The sequence below is a fragment of the Mobula hypostoma genome, chromosome X2 (assembly GCF_963921235.1).
Source record: "Mobula hypostoma chromosome X2, sMobHyp1.1, whole genome shotgun sequence".
Classification (NCBI taxonomy): Eukaryota; Metazoa; Chordata; class Chondrichthyes; order Myliobatiformes; family Myliobatidae; genus Mobula; species Mobula hypostoma.
In genome coordinates, this window is record NC_086129.1 from 24,974,493 (window position 1) to 24,995,912 (window position 21,420).

Below are 21,420 nucleotides of genomic sequence, written 5' to 3' on the forward strand. Positions count from 1 at the left end.
GCAGGGAAGGGTGTCATGAATGTAATGAAACTCTGCTGTGGTTGCTAAAATAATTTGAAAATTATTTTTAGATAATCTATGTTCCAGGACTCCAGATTATAATCCACTTTCTCAGGCACTAATTGTTATGCTCTGAGCTCGAAATTTCTGGTGGGTTTTCAAGTTTGTGAGCGTTTGATGCTCAGTGATTTTATTTTTAAGGTATTGTGTATGCAAGCTACTTTAAACTAATGATAGTGCTGAGCTGTAATGGAGCTGTCTCCACTGACTGTCAGTCACGTTTGGGCTGAGTTTAATTTAACGCTAGGTGTTGGATAATTGATCAAATTTCCCTTTGCCAGTATAAGCCGTGTATTTTGATATTTACTTATGAAATATTTCCTATGTGCTACCTTTTTTGTATGTTGCATGAAAGAATTTAATATAAAGCCTTATTGCTAAGCATGCAAATTTGCAAAATTTATCCCCAGTCTTTTGTGTATCCAGGCACCCAGGCACGTGTAGTGATGTCACATGGCATATGTTTTGTCATCACTGATACAAAATTCAAGACCTACCAGTGGTAAAGGCCACTCAGTCTCAATAAATCCTGTCAAGGGTCTGCTTCTGCATTACTTAAAGGTGACTAGCATCCCCTTGCCCGTTGAGATGGAAGAGACATCACCCTTCTCTTGGGCAGATCCTTCTCCAAAAATACTCAGACCAGATGAAGGGTCTTAACATGAGATGTCTATCATCCATTTCCCTCCATAGATACAGCCTGACCCACTGAGATTCTCCAACAATTTGTGTTTATTTTTGCTCCAGATTCCAGCATCTGCAATCTCTGATGTCTTCTGTTATTCTATTAGCTCTCCTGATCTTCGCTGCTGATATAGTTTGGTTGCCTAATGGGATCTGAGGTCACTGCTGTAATCATGTCTCCAACATCTGCTCACAACCCAATTCTGCCTTCAACCTCCAATTCCTCAAACTCGGTTGCTCAAACAAATGTCTCTTCCCTGCCAGCATGCACTCTGCACCAGGGGTTCCCAAACAATCTTATACCACGGATCCCTGCCATTAACTGAGGGGTCAGTGGAGCCCAGGTTGGGAACCCCTGCAATACACACGTATCTCTCCAGTGTTGCCTCAGCCTGTGTGCTCTCTCAACCCTTCTGCCCCATGACCTCTTGGTTTTGGGAATGATGGGGTAAACTGGGCACAAAACTAGCTAATCCTCGGCAGGCTGATTGACCTTCTCTTTCTCTGCATTTGGGAATTTCTCACCTTCCCCTTTCCTTCTCTTTCCCCTGCTCCATCCATGTATGACTCGTTGCTAATTCCTAGGCAACAACAAAAGTCTGACCATTGAGCACAGTTCAGATTGATGTTGTCTGCTGTATCCATCCCTCTCCTGGCCTCTGTGTTGTTTTTTTCCCCTTCAATAGCAGGTGAATGTCTGTGAGCATGAGAGGGGTTGTGGTCCATACAACCCTATTTACTTGATCTTTTTTACCGTGGGACCACGGTACTGCAGCAGTTAGTGTGACAGTGTTACAGCTCGGAGTTCAATTCTGGTGCCATTTGTAAGGAGTTTGTATGTTCTCCCCATGACCTTGTGGGTTTCCTCCAGGTGCTCTAGTTTCCTCCCACAGTCCAAAGTTGTACCAATTAGTGAGTTAATTGGTCGTAGTAAATTGCCTTGTGATTTTGCTGGGGTTAAATCTGGGGTTACTGGGCAGTGCGGCTCGTTGGGTTGGAGGGGCCTATTCCGTGCTAAGTACATTCACATATACAGTGCCCTGTAAAAGTATTCAGGCCCCAACCCTTAGTTCACATAAATAGGTACCCAAACCAGGGATTTTGATCAATTTAACTGAGAATTTTTGATTGTGAATCACATGCTCCTTTTTTCACAGAAGAGGCAAAAAAAAAGTGAAAATTGTAAAACATGAAAAACTAAAAAATCAGAATCTGAAATGTCAGCAGTTTAAAAGTATTCATCCCCCATTTGCTCAGTACTTAGTTGAACCCCCTGTCGCAGCTATTACAGCCAGTCTTGGATGAGTCTCTTATTAGTTTTACACAATGTGATAGAGCAAGACTTGCCCATTCCTCTTTGCAAAATTGCTCAAGCTGTGCCAGGTTAGTTGAGAAGTGGCAGTGGACAGCAACCTTGAGGTCTTGCCAGAGATGTTCATTTGGGTTAAGGTCAGGACTCTGACTGAGCCACTCCAGGACATCAATTTTCTTCATTTGAGGCCACTCCATGGTTGTCCAGCAGTCTGTTTTGGCTTGTTATCCTGCTGAAAGATCAACTTCCTCCCCAGTTTAAGCTTTCTGGCAGAGGCTAGCGGATTTTTATCCATGGTATCTCGGTGTTTAGCAGCATTCATCTTCCCATTAATTTTGACGAAATTTCCAATCCCTGCTGCTGAAAAGCATCCCCACACTTGATGCTACCTCCACCATACTTTACAATAGGATGGTCTTACCTGGCTGACATGCAGTTTTATTAGATTTGCGCCACGTATTGGTTAGTGTTGAGGCCAAAGAGTTCCACTTTAATCTCATCCAACCACAAGATCTTCTATATCTTTACAGTACCTTCTAAGTGATACTTCACAGGCAAACATATGTTTTTTTTCAGCCAGGGCTTCTTCCTTGCCACTGTTCCATAAATACCTGTTTTGTGTGAGGTCTTTGAGATTGTGGAGTCAGGAACCTCATCTCTATTTCAGCCTCTGACTTCTGCAGCTCACTCAGAGTGACCGCTAGCTTCACAGTAGCCTCTCTTACAGGTACCATTCTTCTCCAGTGACTAAATTAAGAGAGGCAGCCTGACCTAGACAGTAAGGCTGTGGTTTCATATTTTTTCCATTTTTTCACAATGGACTGCACTGAGCTCTGAGGTATGTTCAATGCCTTTGAGGTGTTCTTGTGCCCTTCTCCAGATATGTGCTTCTCTGTCATTATTTCTCTGACTTGTCTTGAATGCTCTTTTGTCTTCATGTTGGTTTGGTCTGCTGAAAATCTACCATATTGTTGGACCTTACAGAGAGGAGGGGTATTTATTCTTATGAATTTATTGAAAACAGGTGATCCTCCAATTTTCTAAATCAACTAATTTGGTGAGTTGGTACTGTAATATACAGTATTGCACCTGAGGAAAGGTAATGTAGGAATTACAAAGGGGATGAATACATTTTCAGCCTCACAATTTTGGTTTTTATTTTTTAGAAAATTGTTGACAGGTTTTGGAATTTTTGTTTTGATTTGACATGATGCACAATATTTTGTAGATTAGCTCAAAAATCTTACTTGAATATATTTTCAATTTGGAAAATGAGACAGTAAAATGTGAAAATAGTTATGGGGGCTGAATACTTTCTCAAGGCACTGTATACTTCTATTTCAGTTTCTTCTACTTGGGAGAGAAAGTGTCAATTGTCCCTGTTATAATGTTAGCAACTAATATTGCAGCTGGATCATTGATGTCATAAACACAAGAGGTTCTGCATATGCTGGAACTCTTGAGCAAGACACACAAAGTGCTGGAGGAACTTAGCAAGTCAGGCGGCATCTATGGAGGGGAATGAACAGTGAACGTATAAACTCTTTTCGGGCTTCCAACCAGGTATGGGTATCGATTATAACCAACATTTCAATGACAAACTCTGCCATCTTCATCAGGGATGATGCTTGGGAATGTTTAATCTGGTGGTATTTGTACCCCGTAGTCCCTCCCTCCTGATTGGTTAGTCCGCATCCCACCTTGTTTACTGTCGAATTCTACTTCTTACTTAGAGTGAGGTGTTCTGCATTTGTAACGGCCATAGGATTGACTTCGACAGCACAAAACTACTGTGCCACGTCAATGGCTTTTGGGACTGCCTGGTTGAACCATGCATACATTGAAGTGAACTTTGTCCACCTTTGGCTGCCCCATGACCACTGTTGGCTATGGTTGGGTAGTCCAGGAGTGCTCTCCATTTTTTAACAAATCAATCAGATTTTAACTACCAAGGTTCAGCCATGGCCCAGTAGTCCTGCCCTCACCTCTGGATCAGTATGCTTCAGCTGCTAGCCCTACTCCAAAGACTAGTTGTGCATAAAATGTTGGGTGATACTCCAGTGGTGAATGACATTGTTTCAAAAAAGATGATTCTGTTCACATTTATACCTCAAACGTGAGTAAAGGGAATTATCCACACATTGTTCCATAGCTGCTGTGTCTTGTGAGCTCATTGCATTCACTACTTTCCAAGTGCAACCTGAAGAAATAATTATTATTAAGGCATTTTTGAACACCTTCAGGTTTTGAGTAACATTACCATGGAGAAATAAAATGAAAGAGTGTAATGAGGAACTTTTGCCCTCTGAGTTCCACATTACTGCTCTAGAAACTCTGAACATTGTCTGATTGAAACGCTGTGATGTGCTGGCTGGGCTGAAGGCTTTTAAACTGTATTAATTCCAGAGATGAGGTGAGTATCTTGACTTTGCCTGAGCAGGGATCTGGATGAATGGCCTGATTGGAGAATAATGATAAACGCCATGATGTAATAATTAATGTACCTATCCTCTGTTCCATAATGCAGCTGCTGATGATTAGAATAGAATCACAGAACACAAAGTGAAATCTTTGGCTCATTGTGCCTGGACTATTTTAATTAGTCCCGCACCCCTGCTGCTTCCCCTGGGCCTGTGATTATTTACTATATATTAATCGGCTATTTATAGAACACTAAGAAAAGAGTAACAATGCAGAAACACAATTGTGGTCTTAAAAAATACTGTTTTGGGAAAAGTCTGTCTAGGTTGCACAAACAAAAGATTTCTGTTGGCATTAATGCAACACCTTGTAGACCCTGACAACTTTGTAATAAGTACCATGCTGAGGGCTACTTCTTACCGTTCCTTAGCTTTTATTGGCTGTGAAGAAATAGCCCACTGCAACGATGTCCTGCACATTGGAACTGAAATATAGAAACAAGCTGTAGCACTTCCAAATCACTGGGGTTCTTTAGGTGTGAACCTAAGGACTTCCTTACAGCGCTTTTCACCATACACCCTCTAACATTATAGCTGCTGGGAAGTCCAGGTTAATTAATTAGAGTCCTCCTACTTGAACTCAGGAATTTATTAGGTGCAAGAAAACATCAGTAATAACTGGTAACATATGACATAACAGCAATTGTAAAATAAAGTCTAAACCTTTGCAAGGCATCATTATCAAGCAAAATCTTAACAGTCAGCTACAAAAGGAGATATTAGAGAGGGTGGCTCAGCAGATATTAAAGATCATAAAGGAATTGTTTCAGGAGGAATTCCAGAGTTTGGTTGGTGGCTCATGAAGGCACAACTACTAGTGGAGGAGCAGTAAAATTTGGGATGATCAGGAGTCGAGAGTTTTCTTGAACGGTTATAGGGTTGGAAGAAGATTGCAGCGTTAGCGAGTAAACGATCATGGAAGGATTAAAACGCAAGTATAATAATGGTACAATTGAGGGATCTCTGATAAAGGAGCTAGTGGAAGTCAGCTAATGTAGGATATGGGACATTAAGGGTATAAATAAGGATGACCATTCAGGAAGATATGAGGGCTGTCATCTGGAAGTTTATATTACATGTTTGTCTCAGAAGCTGAGACACTTGTCAGGTCGGGTGATATTACAAGGGTGGAATGGACAGTGAGCATGCATGTGTAAAGTTAGAAGCTAAAGCTGTGAACAGTTTCCGCCTTGTTACAGATTGAGCCAATAGCTAGTGAATGAAGCTTATGAAGGTAACACTACCAATTCATGTTATTCTTTGTGAGCCTATTCTGTAGGCTGGTTAGACAAAGGGTTAATAGTATGGTGTAAAATGCATGTGAGGGTGGGAGAAAATTTTATCCTGTATTTAATTTATAGTCTCTATAAAATAGTGCCAACCTCACTATAAATGTTTGCCTAAATTAATTACCTAGCCTCCAGTGTGAATCTTCTCAAAATGGAGAATGCAGATGGCAAGATGAGCTGGTTGTCGTTGGGTTCATGTTTTTTTAATTTGCACAGTTTGAGCTGGGGGTGTGCATAGTTCTTGGCACCTAAGTTGCTGAATATTATAATGTGCAATAGTAGCAGTGCAGGTTTTACAAGTTGGAAAAAATGCTAATAGTTCAACTACTTTCAGCGGAATGAGGAGACAGACACATCTTGAATAGAATGTTGTGGTGGAGAGGTACTGCAAGCAGCATACTATTCAATTTTTTTTGCTTCTAATATTGCATGGCATAAGCACAGCTCATTATTATCCAGAATAACGAGAGGTGCAGAGCTATGTTCAGTGAGCTGTGGGAAGCCCAATACTAAATTTACTACTACAGGCATGTTAATGGGCACCACACTGTCATGGCTGGCAGGAGGAAAGGCCCCTATTTAGTTGTCCTCAATGCTATCTAGAAAAATGAATGTCCCCTGGTTGTAATAAAGTAGTTAGGCCAGGCGGTCAATCTTACATTTACATGGTGCCTTATCTTGTCTGTCAGAAGCAACTCCATATTTCATTTATAATGAATTACTTTGAGGTACAGTCAGTGTTGCAAGATAAGTAAATGATAAGTAAATGCAACAGCCTTCAGGATTATCCTGGGGCCTCTATGAATTATAGATTTATCTCCAGGATGCTATTGCAAGCAGTAACCAGAAGAAGAAAAAATAGATGAGCATTTACATAATTTTGTTTTATTTCTCTTTTCTTTGAATGCTTTTGTTTTTCCCGTGATACTTCTGCTTCACTGGTGATAAAAATAGACTGGAGATAGGAAAAGACCATGTAAACCCATTTGAGTTGTTTGACTCCAAGGAGTATTGTGGTTTCATCCAAATCTCATGCACATAACATAGGTTCAATCAGGGTAATTCGCTGTTAACAAAATGAAACGAGGGTCACTCTTAGAGAGGGTGATGGATACTTGATGAATAAGCAATGGGAGTCATGTGGGGAAGTGGGTAAGCTGCTCTAATGTTACAGCAGCATCAATTCAAGCTTAAAGTTGCAGTGATCTTCGCTTGTTTGGAATCAGGAAAATTGAAATAACAGTGTAAGTTAATAATATTTCTCATTTGCTTCAAGGTTGTTGCTCTGCTGTTGAGGTCAGCTCTGTGAACCAATGGAGATTCTTACTGGGGTTTGGTTTAAGTAACATTGTGCGCACATGTTATCTGTGGAGGTCTTGTGGCTAGAGGGTTTGCTTTTTATGAATGAGAAATAAAGATAAATGTCTTAACAATAGCTGAGGTCTGCCATCTTCTAAATAATATATGTCTTTCCTCTGCTGTTGTTTCTGCGCTAATAACATTGCTATCTTTTCCTGAGTGTGAAACTGCCCAAGGGCAGGAAAGTAGTTTGATATGGGCTCAGATCAGGATATGACTTCTGAATGCTTGTTTGCACCTGTCGAAAAGTTGATTAAATTCTTAATAACCAAGGTCTCCATTTCAAGAGCTGCCGAAGTGAAATGAGACAACTGCCACAAAATAGATGCATTCTGCTTCATAGTAGAGATGCAGACTGAGTCTTTAGAACATTTTTAATCCACTTTAACATCAAATGAGGCAATGCTGTACGTGCAACTGTGGGAGACATCTCCGTGAAATAGAACAACTCCCTTGGCAATTCCTGACATTGCCAAAGATCTCACTGAGTGGGAGTTTAGAACTTAGCTCCTATAACTCTGTTTTAAGAGGGACAGGTCAATGATTACACTTATTTCTACTCTGCTTAATGCAAACTGGTTCACGTGGCAGGTAGAAGCATTGAATTCTTTATGATGTTAATGCTCTCTGGCTTCATCCAATAGAACCCTCCTTGGATCCAATCTGACAAGATTGTTTGATAGCACAATGTATTAGTGTGTCATGTTGTACTGTGAAAAGGCTTTGATTTCCTTTTCAACTCTGGGGTTGTGGCCTTAACCAGAGGTGCTTTGTTGCGGCAATGACTAAAAGTTTTCCTGGAGAAACTGAAGACCTAATATGCATTGCTCAAGTCTAGTATTAATAGCTCAATATTGCTGAACAAAAAAAATGTCCCAACATTGTTTGAGTGATAGCTAGGAGAGGTGGATTTGCAACTCCTAGTTTTGTGGAACTGTCATACTGATTATGCCACTGCACAAGGTTACGCAGATTTTCCATCAGATAAGGTTCTGTTTAAAAAAAAATACCCCAAGTACTTGTATTTTATCAGAGCCTTTCAAACCTCAGATGAACCCAAATTATCTCACGCCCAATTAACTATATTGAAATATCGACATTTTCTTAATATAGGAATGTCTGGTAGCCAATTTCTGCATCAATGATTATGAAAGCCTTTTAATGGGTGAATACAGCATCAGTTCGAGATTGAACTGTACAGATCAGGAATCCTTTGCGAGTGGATCTGTTTCATTTTCTTTTACTGGAATGAGTTTTGTTGACACAACATTTCCATGATAAACTCGTACTTCAGAGAGATGCATTTGGAAGATGGGAAGATGGATGCCACCAATACCAGGTCCACCATGGGGTTATAAATGTTGAAGAACTCTCCAAGAGTACTGGACAATCACCTTAGATGTGATTTCAACCTGGATAAAGATTTTATCATTGTATACAGCTGCCATGCTGCTAACCACCTCTGGTAGGATAACAATGTCCTAATAACCTTTTCAAGAGAGATTGGTGCTAACAGCACTGACATCTGCTCACATGCCTGTTCAGTCAAACATAAAAACATATGACACAAGGGATGCTAGAACTCTTAAGCAACACACACAATATGCCGGAAGAACTCAGTCGGTCAGGCAGCTTCAATGGAGGAAAATAAACAGTCGACATTTTGGGCCAAGATTCTTCATTTGTGTCTGTTGCCAAACACAATAACATTAACCCATGATATGTCTGTATAATCCAGCAAAACCAACCAGGACCTGTCTTGAATTGTGTTGAATATTCTTGAATGGGGGAGGGGGTGACAGAAGTAAACATCTAGTATTTCTGTGCTTGTTGGTTGTCTAATCTGAGAGGAATCTCTTCACTCTTCTGCAATAAGGTTTCACTAATGGGTAAGAGGGTGGGTGGAGGGGAGGGATGAATATAGAATCCACCTCCTAGATGTGGTGACCTCCCTTAAGTCCCCTTGTTCCCTGGGGCCCTCCCTCCAGTCCTCTCATTTAATAGTGCCTTTCCCAAACCGTTTGTTGTCTTTGTATTTCAGAAGTCTTGATTAGCAGTGCAATACATTTAATTATGGGTGCCAAAACTGCATTTAAATTAAAACAACACAAAATTCTTAACCATAATAAATCTGATAATGAGAGGATGCCAGTCTGTGAAAGATCAGTCTTGTAGTTCTTACTGCTGAGGTGAAAGTAAACAATGCTCACTGACAAAGAATCATTAAGGTAATAAAACCCATGAATAATTGGACAACATTTGTACTCTGGTAAGTCTACACAGATATTAATGGGTCAATATTTATTTTGATTGATTTTTATATTGCTTTTTTCCGTACTGAAAATGTTGCATCTTTCAGTGAGCAGATCTGGAGACCTGCTACCTGAGTCTTATCAATGTTGCATTAGAGCAGGGGTTCCCAAGCATTTTTTATGCCGTGGATCCTTATGATTAACCGAGTGGTCCATGGACTCCGGGTTGGGAACCCCTGCATTAGAGGATCCAGAGGAGATTCACAAGAATGATCCCAGGAATGATGAGGTTAATGTATGAGGAACATTTAATAGCTCTGGGCCTGTACTCACTGGAATTTAGAAGAATAGAGTGGAGGATTTCATTGGAACCTATTGAATATTGAAAGGCCTAGACAGAGTGGATGTGGAGAGGAGGTTTCCTTTACTGGGAGAGTCTAGGACCAGGAGGCACAGCCTTAGAATACCAGATATCCCACCTTTCCTGGAAGTTCCGGGAGTCTCCCGCATATTAATAGTGGCTCCCTGATGCCCGCAAATTATATACAATATCACAGAAATCAATTTTTTTGAGAGAGACCACGAGAGCGAGAGAGCGAGCGTTAGAGCGTGCGCGAGTGCGACCACGAGAGAGAGAGAGCGTGAGAGCGACCACGAGAGAGAGAGAGCGCGCACGCCATGGGAGAGTGTTCCAAAAACAGAAAATATAAAACGTACGTCACCCCAGACTACACTAAAGTGTACCCCTGCCTAATAGGGGTCAAAAATAATGACAGTGTTGCTCGCTGCACTGTTTGCATTAGTGACTTTTCTATTGCCCAAATGACTGTAAAAGAATTAAAATGTGTGGCCACTGGGAGATCCTGCTTTCCCTGGTCCTCACCTGGCACCCCACCAGCCTCCGGGTCCAACATATAATTCAACGTAACTTCCGCCACCTCCAACGGGATCCCACCACTAAGCACATCTTTCCCTTCCCCCCCCGTGCTTTCTGCAGGGATCGCTCCCCACGTGACTCCCTTGTCCATTCGTCCCACCCATCCCTCCCCACTGATCTCCCTCCTGGCACTTATCCTTGTAAGCGGAACAAGTGCTACACATGCCCTTACACTTCCTCCCTTACCACCATTCAGGGCCCCAGACAGTCCTTCCGGGTGAGGTGACACTTCACCTGTGAGTCGGCTGGGGTGATATACTGCGTCCGGTGCTCCCCATGTGGCCTTTTATATATTGGCGAGACCCAACGCAGACTGGGAGACCATTTTGCTGAACACCTACGCTCTGTCTGCCAGAGAAAGCAGGATCTCGCAGTGGCCACACATTTTAATTCCACATCCCATTCCCATTCTGACATGTCTATCCACGGCCTCCTCTACTGTAAAGATGAAGCCACACTCAGGTTGGAGGAACAACACCTTGTATTCCGTCTGGGTAACCTCCAACCTGATGGCATGAACATTGATTTCTCTAACTTCCGCTAATGCCCCACCTCCCCCTCGTACCCCATCCGTTATTTATTTATATACACACATTCTTTCTCCGTCTCTCCGTTTTCTCCCTCTGTCCCTCTGACTATACCCCTCGCCCATCCTCTGGGTTTTTCCCCCCCTCCCCCTTTTCCTTCTCCCTGGGCCTCCTGTTCCATGATCCTCTCATATCCCTTTTGCCAATCACCCGTCCAGCTCTTGGCTCCATCCCTCCCCCTCCTGTCTTCTCCTATCATTTTGGATCTCCCCCTCCCACTTTCAAATCTCTTACTCACTCTTCCTTCAGTTAGTCCTGACGAAGGGTCTCGGCCTGAAACGTCGACTGTACCTCTTCCTAGAGATGCTGCCTGGCCTGCTGCGTTCACCAGCAACTTTGATGTGTGTTGCTAGGGTTCCGCAGTGATCCGCGCTGGGGTCCCAGCTGTTCACAATTGATATCAGGATAATGTACATAGTTCAGGTGAATAGCTGATGCAATATAACTGGATTCAGAATTGGGTTGCCCACAGAACTCAGAGGGTGGTAATAGGATGGAGCGTATCTACCTGGAGGTCGATTGTTCTATAGGGATCTCTTATGGAACTCCTGCTCATAGTAATTTCTTATAAATGATTTGGAGGAGGAAGTGGAAGGGTGGGTTGGTCAGTTTGCAGATGACATAAAGATTAGCAGTGTTGTGGATAGTATAGAAGGTTGTCGTAGGCTACAATGGGAAATTGGCAGGATGCAGAGCTGGGCTGAGAAGAGGCAGATGGAGTTCAACCTGGAAAAGCGTGAAGCAATTCACTTTGAAAGATCAAACATGAAGGCAAACAAACAGGGTTAATAGGAGGATTCTTAACAGTTTGGAGGAACAGAGAGATCTTGGGGTTCATGTCCATGGATCCCACAAAATTGCCATGCAAGTTCATAGGGTTGTTAAGAAGGTGTGTGGTGTGTTGGCCTTCATTAGTCAGGCGATTGAATTCAATATTGCAGCTCTGTAAAACTCTGGTTAGACCACCTTTGAATATTGTGTTCAGTTCTGGTTGCCTCATTACAGGAAGGTTGTGGAAGCCTTATAGAGGATGCAAAGGACATTTACCAGAATGATGCCAGGATTTGAATGCAACTGGTATGAGGAAAGGTTGAGCGAGTTAGGGCTTTTTCTTTGGAGCGAAGGAGGATGACAGGTGACTTGATGGAGGTGTACAAAATGATAAGAGGCACGGATTGAGTGGATAGCCAGAGACATTTTCCTAGGGCAGGAAAGGCAAAGACAAGAGGGCATAATTTTAAGATGTTGGGTGGGAAGTACAGGGGGGATGTCAGAGGCAGTTATTTTACACAGAGAGTGATACGTGCATGGAATGCACTGACAAAGATTGTGTGGGCAGGGACATTGAAGAGATTCTTAGGAACATGGATGAAAGAAAATGGAGGGAATGAAAGAAAAGGGTCAGATTGATCTTAGAGAAGATTAAAGGGTTGGCACAACATCATGGGCCGAAGGACCTGTATTGTGCTGTAGTGTTCTGTTTTATGATATGGAGAAACTGTGAGGTCATCAATTTTGGTAGAAAAAAATTAGATGAGTTTGGTTATCTTTAAGTGCTGAGTGATTGGAAGTGTTGGTGTTCAGAGGGATACAAATCACAGAAATATAACATGCAAGGACAGTAGGCAATTAGAAGGCAAATGATTTGTTTTTTTTTATCTGAAGGCAATATAAGTACAAAAGCAAAGAGTAAATTACTGTAATCAGAGGGCCTTGCTGAGTCCAAGAATACAAGTGTATAATTGTGAAGGAAGCAATACAATGAAGATTCAAATGAATGATTCTTTGGTGGTGAGTTAGTCCAATAAGGTGTATCTATACTACCGTTTAGACGATTGCTAGGGCATGACACTGAAACATAAAATCTGTGGAATGCATGGCAGAGTGCATGTCAAATTAATGTTTCCCTTGTCTGGGGTATCCAGAACCAGTGTCACAGTCTTGCCTTAAAGGACCAGTCATTCAACATTGAGATGAGAAGAAATTTCTTCATCCAGATCACAGTGAATCTTTGGAAGTGTCTCTCCACGAGGCCTGTGGAGGCACAGTTGCTGAATGTATTAAGGGAGTCGAGGGATAAAGAGCTAGTGAAGGAAGGTGATACTAAGCAAGAGGTTCAGACAGAATGGCGGCATGGACTAAAGGGCCCACATCACCTTCCACTGTTTCTATGTCCTTTGTTCTTATTTAATGGAAAAGCAAAAGGAAGGAATTTATGAAATTGAAATTTGTGTAGCAGGAATAAAGGAGGAGCTTGTGGAGCTAATGGCCTCAGCTTTAAAATGCTCCTCATTTTCAAATCCCTTCTCTCCTTCCTCTCTGTGATGTCCTTCAACCTCATATCCATCTGAAAACAGGGCTTCTTTAATTCTGACATCTTGTTCATCCACGAATTTAATAACTCCACAAGTAACTGTTGCGCCTTCAGCTTTCAAGGCTCTGAACTTCAGAGTTTCTTTCCCATACCTCCAGTTCACTTAGATTTCTTCCCTCATTCAAGTCATTTCATTAGACTAACATTGACCAAGCTTCTTTGACATGGTATCAAATATTTGCTATCACTTCTGTGAAGTGCCTCTGACCTTTTCAAATGCATAATACAAATAAAGTTATTGACGCATTAGAAAATTTAGTTGTTAGTATGGAAGGAGTTTAATCCGTTAGAAAACTGTACAGTGAGAGGCAATGAGAAGGGATTGATCTATCCAAAACTATACAATTTATTTCTCTGGATTTAAGCCTACTAACATCTACAGACTTTAATTGATGCAAAGAAGCATGACTTAAAGAATTGCTTGACATGTAAATCTGTCTTGCCCCTTCATGTAGCTTTTTGGAATTAATATCTTATTTTTATTCGCTATCATTCAACATGTTAATTCCTCTCTCCCTATCCCAATTAGGTAAAATCTCTTCATAAAAAACCCATAGTATTTTTGTGTTGCAGTTAGCTTTGTGAGGTAAATTAGCAGTAAATCTGCATATACAGATTGATAATTGTGAGACTGGTGTCTCGATTGTAATTTATTAGTTTCTATTATTGCAGGTTACCATGACAACAACTCGCAGCCAGGGCGACGAGAGAGATGTTAGATATACGATGATGAAGCTTCTAGCCCCAACAAATTGAGATGCACATTTTTATCAGCAATTTTCTGAAATAATAAGTAGGAATTTAATGAGATGTAAATCTGTCCTATGGCTGCTACAGCTTGTGTTTTTTCACTCTCCAATTTTTTTTTTGCCTTTTTTTGCAGCGATCTAATTAGAATGAGTTGTACAGGAAAGTAATGGGGATTAAGTTAATCAGTAAGATATGAGGATAAAGTCAAAAATGCCTTGAGTGTACAGAAAGGAAGAGGGGGAGGGGTAGAATTAAGCAAGTGGAATGGTTACCTCATAGATAAAGTGTCAGACAGAAAAACCTTGTTGGATGTGAATGTTTTTTGCATGCAATGCCACTGGTTCCTCAGATACAAACATATGAGAACTGATAGATATTGAAAGACCCAGTGACCTGTCCAGTCTCTGATGTATGTTGTTTCAGTCAGATCACACACTCCTGGCCCACAAGTGGCACAGCACTGGGTAAAAACATCTAGCCAAAACATCAGTAACTTGAGACTAAGTCCAAGAGTCAACTGTTATTCCTTTTTCCTAACAATCTATATGTACTCTATTATCTCTCTTAGTTACTCTCTTAGGTGACCCCTGTTTTCCGAACATTCGCTTTACGATGCCTTGCTGTTACGAAAGACCTACATTAGTTACCTGTTTTCGCTAACAGAAGGTGTTTTCACTGTTACAGAAAAAGGCAGCACACGCCCGAACAGCCAAGCTCCTCCCCCGGAACTGCATTCTAGCCGGCTTTGCTTAAACACGTGCTTTACCTCGATTTATTTTGTGCATCTGATAGCAAGATGAGTTTTAAGGTATCAGAAAAGCCTAAAAGAGCTGATAAGGGTGTTACACAGTGTAAAACTAGACATAATTGAGCGTTTCGATCGTGGTGAACGAAGTAAGGACATTGTCCGCGCGTTGAACTTGCCTGCATCCACCATTCGCACTATTTATACGCAGAGAGAAAGAATTTTAAAAGCTGCCGATGTTACTGTTGGTTCTGCTCGTAGCAAAGTGGTCTCTCTTAGTCGGCATCCAATAATGGATAAAATAGAAAGTCTATTGCTTGAGTGGATTGATGGGTGTACAAAGCGTGGTGTTCCATTCAGTCTTTTTAATAAGCTGAGACAGAAAGCACTGGCCGATGGTGATGAAAGTGGAATTTAAAGGTAGCCATGGGTGGTTTGATCGGTTTCTGAGGCGAAGGCAGCTTCATAGTTTAAGCAGTGGTCCCCAACCTCCGGGCTGTGGACCGATACATTGCCGCGAAGAATGCAGTGGTGCAGCAGTAGTCGGAATGCCCCCAGCACATCTTTAAGAAAAAAGCCGAAATAAACAAGCTAATTAATTAGGTGCCGCCCGGCACATAAATGTTGGCCCAGATCAGAGGCGATTGCTGATTGCGACAGGTGGTTATTCGTATAAGCAAGTGTTTAACTGTGACGAAACTGCAATTTATTGGAGTCTTCCCGATTCCGGTAAGTGAAACTACACTGTACATACATTATTTCTACTTTATATAGGCTGTGTATTTTTATGTGTTATTTGGTATGATCTGGCAGCTTCATAGCTTAGCTGGAGAGAGTGTTTCTGCTGAGAGTGCTTCCGGGAGCTTTTCGCTGTGCTAGACAGTGCTGTAGAAAAGTATTTCTACTTTATATAGGCTGTGTATTTGTCATATCATTCCTGCTTTTACTATATGTTACTGTTATTTTAGGTTTTGTGTGTTATTTGGCATGATTTTGTAGGTTATTTTTTGGGTCTGGGAACGCTCAAAACTTTTTCCCATATTGATAATTGGTAATTACTTATTCCCTTTACAACATTCTGGCTTACGAACTGTTTCATGGGAATGCTGTACCTTCGGACAGCGGGGGAAACCTGTATCCAATTTTTCCACCTCTCTCTCTGCTGGTTTGGCTATATGTTCCCATGGGGTTGCTTCTTTGTACTTCCTTTTGGTGCACTAATTTAATCCTGCTGCGCACTAGCCTGGTTCACACAAGCTTGCCTCCTCATTCCACATCAGAAGGCTTGGATTACTCAGCTGGAAGATCAGGCAGGTGATGCAGATGCGCATCTCCCTGCCGTCTCAGAAACCTCTCAGATGACCAAACCTGTTCTGCTGTAGAGAGCCTCACACTTCCAGCCATTGGGCAGGGCTGAGACCATAAGGCATAGGTGTAGAATTAGGCTATTCAGCTCATCAAGTCTGCTCTGCAATTCCATTATGGCCGACTTATTATCCCTCTCAATCCCATTCTCCTGTCTTCTTAATGTAACATTTGACACCCTTACTAATCAAGAATTTATCAACCTCCACTTTAATTATACTCAATGACTTGGCCTCCACAGATTAGATTAGATTATGAGGACACTCAGTCCTCGTTTATTGTCATTTAGAAATGCATGCATTAAAAAATGATACAATGTTCCTCCAGAATGATATCACAAGAAAAACACAGGACAAACCAAGACTAAAACTGACAAAACCACATAATTATAACATGTAATTACAACAGTGCAAAGCAATACCATAATTTGATAAAGAGCAGACCATGGGCACAGTAAAAAAAAATCTCAAAGTCCCGATAGCCTCATCATCTCATGCAGGCGGCAGAAGGGAGAAACTCTCCCTGCCATGAACCTCCAAGCACCGCCAACTCGCCGATGCAGCACCATTGGAAGCACCCGACCGCAGCGGACTCTGAGTCTGTCCGAAAACTTCGAGCCTCCGACCAGCCCCTCCGACACAGCCTCTCTGAGCACCATCCTCTATCAAGTGCTTTGGCCCCGCCCCTGCCGCCAAGCAACAAGCAAAGCCGAGGACTCAGGCCTTCCCCTCTGGAAATTCCGGATCACACAGTAGCAGCAGCAGTGAAGCAGACATTTCAGAAGTTTCACCAGGTGTTCCTCTGTACTTTCACATCTGTCTCCATCAAATCAGGATTGTGCACAGCACCCTACTTGACAAATAACAGACATCACCACCAGAGTGGCTGCTGCGAGCTGCGTCACGCCGCCATCTTACCTGTAAAATGTCTGTGGCAATGAATTCCACAAATTCACCACCCTTCTGGCTAAAGAAATTCCTCCTCATCTCTGTTCTAAAGGGACATCTTTGTATTCTGAGGCTGTGCCCTTTGGTCCTAGGCTCCCCCACTACAGGAAACATCCTCTCCATGTCCACTCTATTTTGGCCTTTCAATATTTGATAGGTTTCAATGAGATCTCTCCTCATTCTTCCAAACTCCAGTGAGCACAGGCCCAGAGCCATTAAATGCTGAGGAACACACAGAAATTTTTGTCTTCCCTGCAGGCAGGACTGGTTTCATTTCAGTCCTAAATCCCTTCAGCTAGCTCAGCAGTAAGCAGCAAATGCACATTGTCTGCAGCCTGTACTGAAAAAAATTGAATAATGTGATTTCAGAAATTAGAAGTTTATTTTAGAAATGCTGACTGAAGAAATTTTGATGATTTGGTGCAGCTGTGTTAACTACTTTAGGAGCAGAATCATGAGATGTTTACACACATGCCCACAAAGGCAAATATCTCCCGAGTTTCACCTCTCATCAGGAGGAAGACACTTGTATCATCCATGCAGCACTTAAGTATTCTGTGCTCAAGTTCACGAATGAGGACCTCAAGCCCTATGCTTCTGACTAAAAGAGTCAATGAAGCTACCTCCTTCACCGTGAAAGATTTAGATAATTTAAAACTTTGCCCCCTTAGTTAATTTACTGAATTTAATTTTATTGTTTCTTTGTTAGAAATACAACAGACTCCATTGTTTCATTACAGTTTGCCTTTTAAAACAAGGCATTTTAACATTGTGTTGCTCACAATATTGATTGTTTCAGTCTTCTCTCATTAAGTGGTTATGTTCCAAGTCCGATTTTTTTTTGTGTGATTTCTTTAATGCTGTCAGGATCATTTTTGCATGTTGGAATATACTTGGTGAATTATAGGCTTCTTATTCTATTTGCTACTAAAAGATCACTGTTTGGCAAAGTGCCAACTAAGCACAGTCACTCTAACTACAATGTGCTTTCCACCACTAGGTTTGTTTCCCAAACTTGAGCTTTCAATCATTCATAATGTTGAGTGATTGCAGGGCCGACTACTTGGCTGGCACTAACTATCAAATAAGTACAGGAAAAATTAGAACTTGCAGTATGTCCAATTTCATAAGTAGTACGAGATGTGCTACCAAATTAATTTGAAATTGAAAAATGAATTTCTGATCACCGTGTAATATTTAATCTCCTGCTGTAATCTCTCTCCTGAGACCACTTCTTCTATATCAGCTCAAAGATCCCAATGCCATTAATTGTTTAATAGTAAACTCATGACCTTTGGTGCTGATTTGAAGTTATCATACATATTATGTGCATCACTGAGGATATGAAGTTTTCTATCATTATCAAGTGTCATCTTGCTGCATAGTGCCACTGTTTGCTCTTGGGATATGAAAGAAGTTTCCAAGGCAGTATTTTTGATGAACTAATTGTCTTTTGCGTAGTTGTGCTGTGAAAAGAGTGGCAGGTGTAAGCCACAAATTGATCAGAAATTATAAATTTGTAAAAGACATTTCAGCACAATTTGTTTGTCATTTTGTGTTTAAGTTTAACCTCTTTGCTTCACAGTTTCCCACAGCACCCTGAAATGAAATTCTCCCATTCTCTATTTTAATTATCTATTTATGCTCCCGTCCTAGAACCCCTCAACCACCCGAAGTGGGAATTACTTGGAAACTTAATCATTTAGCACCATTGCTTACACCTGGGTCTTGGCCTCCTTTCCCTCAGAAACTATCCTCAGCCCAAACACCACTGTTCTTCTATTAAATCCTCCCAAGCACTGAACCTTTCGACAGTTACTGCTCTAACTCTCAAATTTTCCAGTAAATTTTCCAGCTGAAAATTTCCTCTATTCCATTATAGTTAAAGCTCCTTGCATTAGGAGAGTAGGCAAAGAAATGGCAGTGTTGGGAAGTGTACGATCATGCACTTTGGTAGAAGAAATAAAAGGGTTGACTATTTTCTAAATGGAGAGAAAATACAAAAAAAATCTGATGTGCAAAGGGACTTGGGAGTCCTTGTGCAGGATTCCCTAAAGGTTAATTTGCAGGTTGAGTCTGTGGTGAGGAAGGCAAATGTAATGTTAGCATTCATTTCAGGAGGACTAGAATATAAATGCAAGGATGTAATGTTGAGGCTTTGTAAAGCACTGGTGAGGCCTCACTTGGAGTATTGTGAGCAGTTTTGGGCCCCTTATCTTAGAAAGGATGTGCTGAGACTGGAGAGGGTTCAAAGGAGGTTCACGTAAATGATTCCAGGATTGAATGGCTTGTCATATGAAGAGTGTTTTTGATGGCTCTGGCTCTGTATTCACTAGAATTCAGAAGAATGAGGGGTGACCTCATTGAAACCTATCGAATGGTGAAAGGCCTTGATAGAGTGGATGTAGGGAGGATGTTTCCTATGGTGGGAGAGTGTAAGACCAGAGGACATAACCTCAGAATAGAGGGGTGTCCTGTTAGAATGGAGATGAGGAGGATTTTTTTTAGCCAGACAGTGAAATCTGTGGAATTCTTTGCCTTTGGCAACTTTGGAGGCCAAGTCTTTATGTATATTTAAGGCAGAGGTTTACAGATTCTTGATTGGTCAGGGCATGAAGGGATACAGGGAGAAGCCAGGAGGTTGGGGCTGAGAGGAAAATTGGATCAGCCATGATGAAATGGCACAGCAGACATAATGGGCCAAATGGCCTAATTCTGCTCCTATATCTTAAGGTCTTATTAGGCAGTGTTCCACTCTATTTCCTCAATAAAGTTTCGACTTGTTCTGATCCCTGCTGACCACATCACAGGCTTTTATGGAATCTACAGCTGCTGACTACCCCTCTCCTAATCACCCCAATCTTACCCTGGGTTCTAGTGGCACATTTTCAGATCAAAAAAAGTGCACTAAATCTTGCAGCAATGTACTCAAAATAAAGCCTTCCTTGACAGCTGTCTCTTGTTTCTTGACTTCATGAATTTAGAAACCTCCAACAATTTACTCCTTAACCTTCTCTATTCTGACAAAACCGGTCCCAATTCTTCGAAAAACAAACTACTGGAGGAAGTCTGCGGGAAAGGAACGGTAGACATTATCAACCAAGATCCTGCATCCAATCCTGATGTAGGGTCTCATTAATACTTTCCCCCCCAACGGATACTGCTCAATCCACTGAGTTCCTCCAGTACATTTTTAATTGCTCCAGATTCCAGCATCTGTAGTCTCGAGTTTCCAATGTTCAAGTCTTCTATTATAGTGAAATCTTCTTCCTAAAAAAATTAACATTGAATATATGCTGTAGTCTACTCCTTTAGCATCTTACAACAGTGTGTGTGTGTATGTATGTATGTATGTGTGTGTATATATATATATAGAGAGAGAGAGAGAGAGAGAGAGATGTAGGTACACCAACAGTGCTGTTAGGGAGGGAATTCCATGATTTTGACCCAGTGACAATGATGGAATGGCGATATGTTTCCAAGTCAGGATGGTGAGTGACTTGGAGGGGGATTTCCAAGTGTTGGTGTTCCCAGGTATCTGCTGTTCTCGTCCTCCTGAATGGTGGTAGTAGTGGGTCTGGAAGGTGCTGCCTTGGGTACTTCGGTGTGTTGTTGCAGTGCATCTTGTAGTACACACTGCTGTGACTGTTTGTCGATGGTGGAGGGACTGGATGCTTGTGGAAGGGGTATCAATCAAGTGGACTGCCTTGTACTGGATGGCGTCAAGCTTCTTGAGTGTTGATGGAGCTGCACTCATCCAGGCAAGTGACAAGTATTCCATTACACTCCTGACCTCAGTCTTGTAGATGGTGGACAGGCTTTGGGGAGTCAGGAGGTGAGTTACAAACTGCAGGATTCCTAGCCTTTGACCTGCTCTAGTAGCCACAGTGTTTATATGGCTAGACCAGTTCAGTTCCCTGTCAATGGAAACCCCCAGGATGTTGATGGTAAAGGAATCTGTGATGGTGATGCTACTGAATGTCAAGGGATGATAGTTAGATCCTCTCTTGTTGGAGATGGTCATTGGAGATATATGTGTGGGTTTATGGGAAACCAAAATGGACGGACCAGTCTAATAGTGGTCATATGAGCACTTGTTTAGATTCAGCATCATATTTCTACCTTTGCATTCTGCAGAAATTGCCTCAGAGCAACAAGGATCTAATTTAAACTGTGTTGAGAGGGCACTCGGATCCACCACCTCCAAAAAGAACTTGCTATTCAAGCACTGGGTATAAATAATTTCCTACACTCTCATCTTCCAACCAGGACTTAAAAC

General features: G+C 41.7%; 1 protein-coding gene across 9 annotated transcripts in view; it reads left to right on the forward strand.

Annotated features, from left to right (window-relative positions):
* pknox2 (pbx/knotted 1 homeobox 2) overlaps nt 1-21,420 on the forward strand; it is a 533,394-nt gene that overhangs the window by 418,860 nt on the left and 93,114 nt on the right. The gene's annotated exons all lie outside the window — the stretch shown is intronic.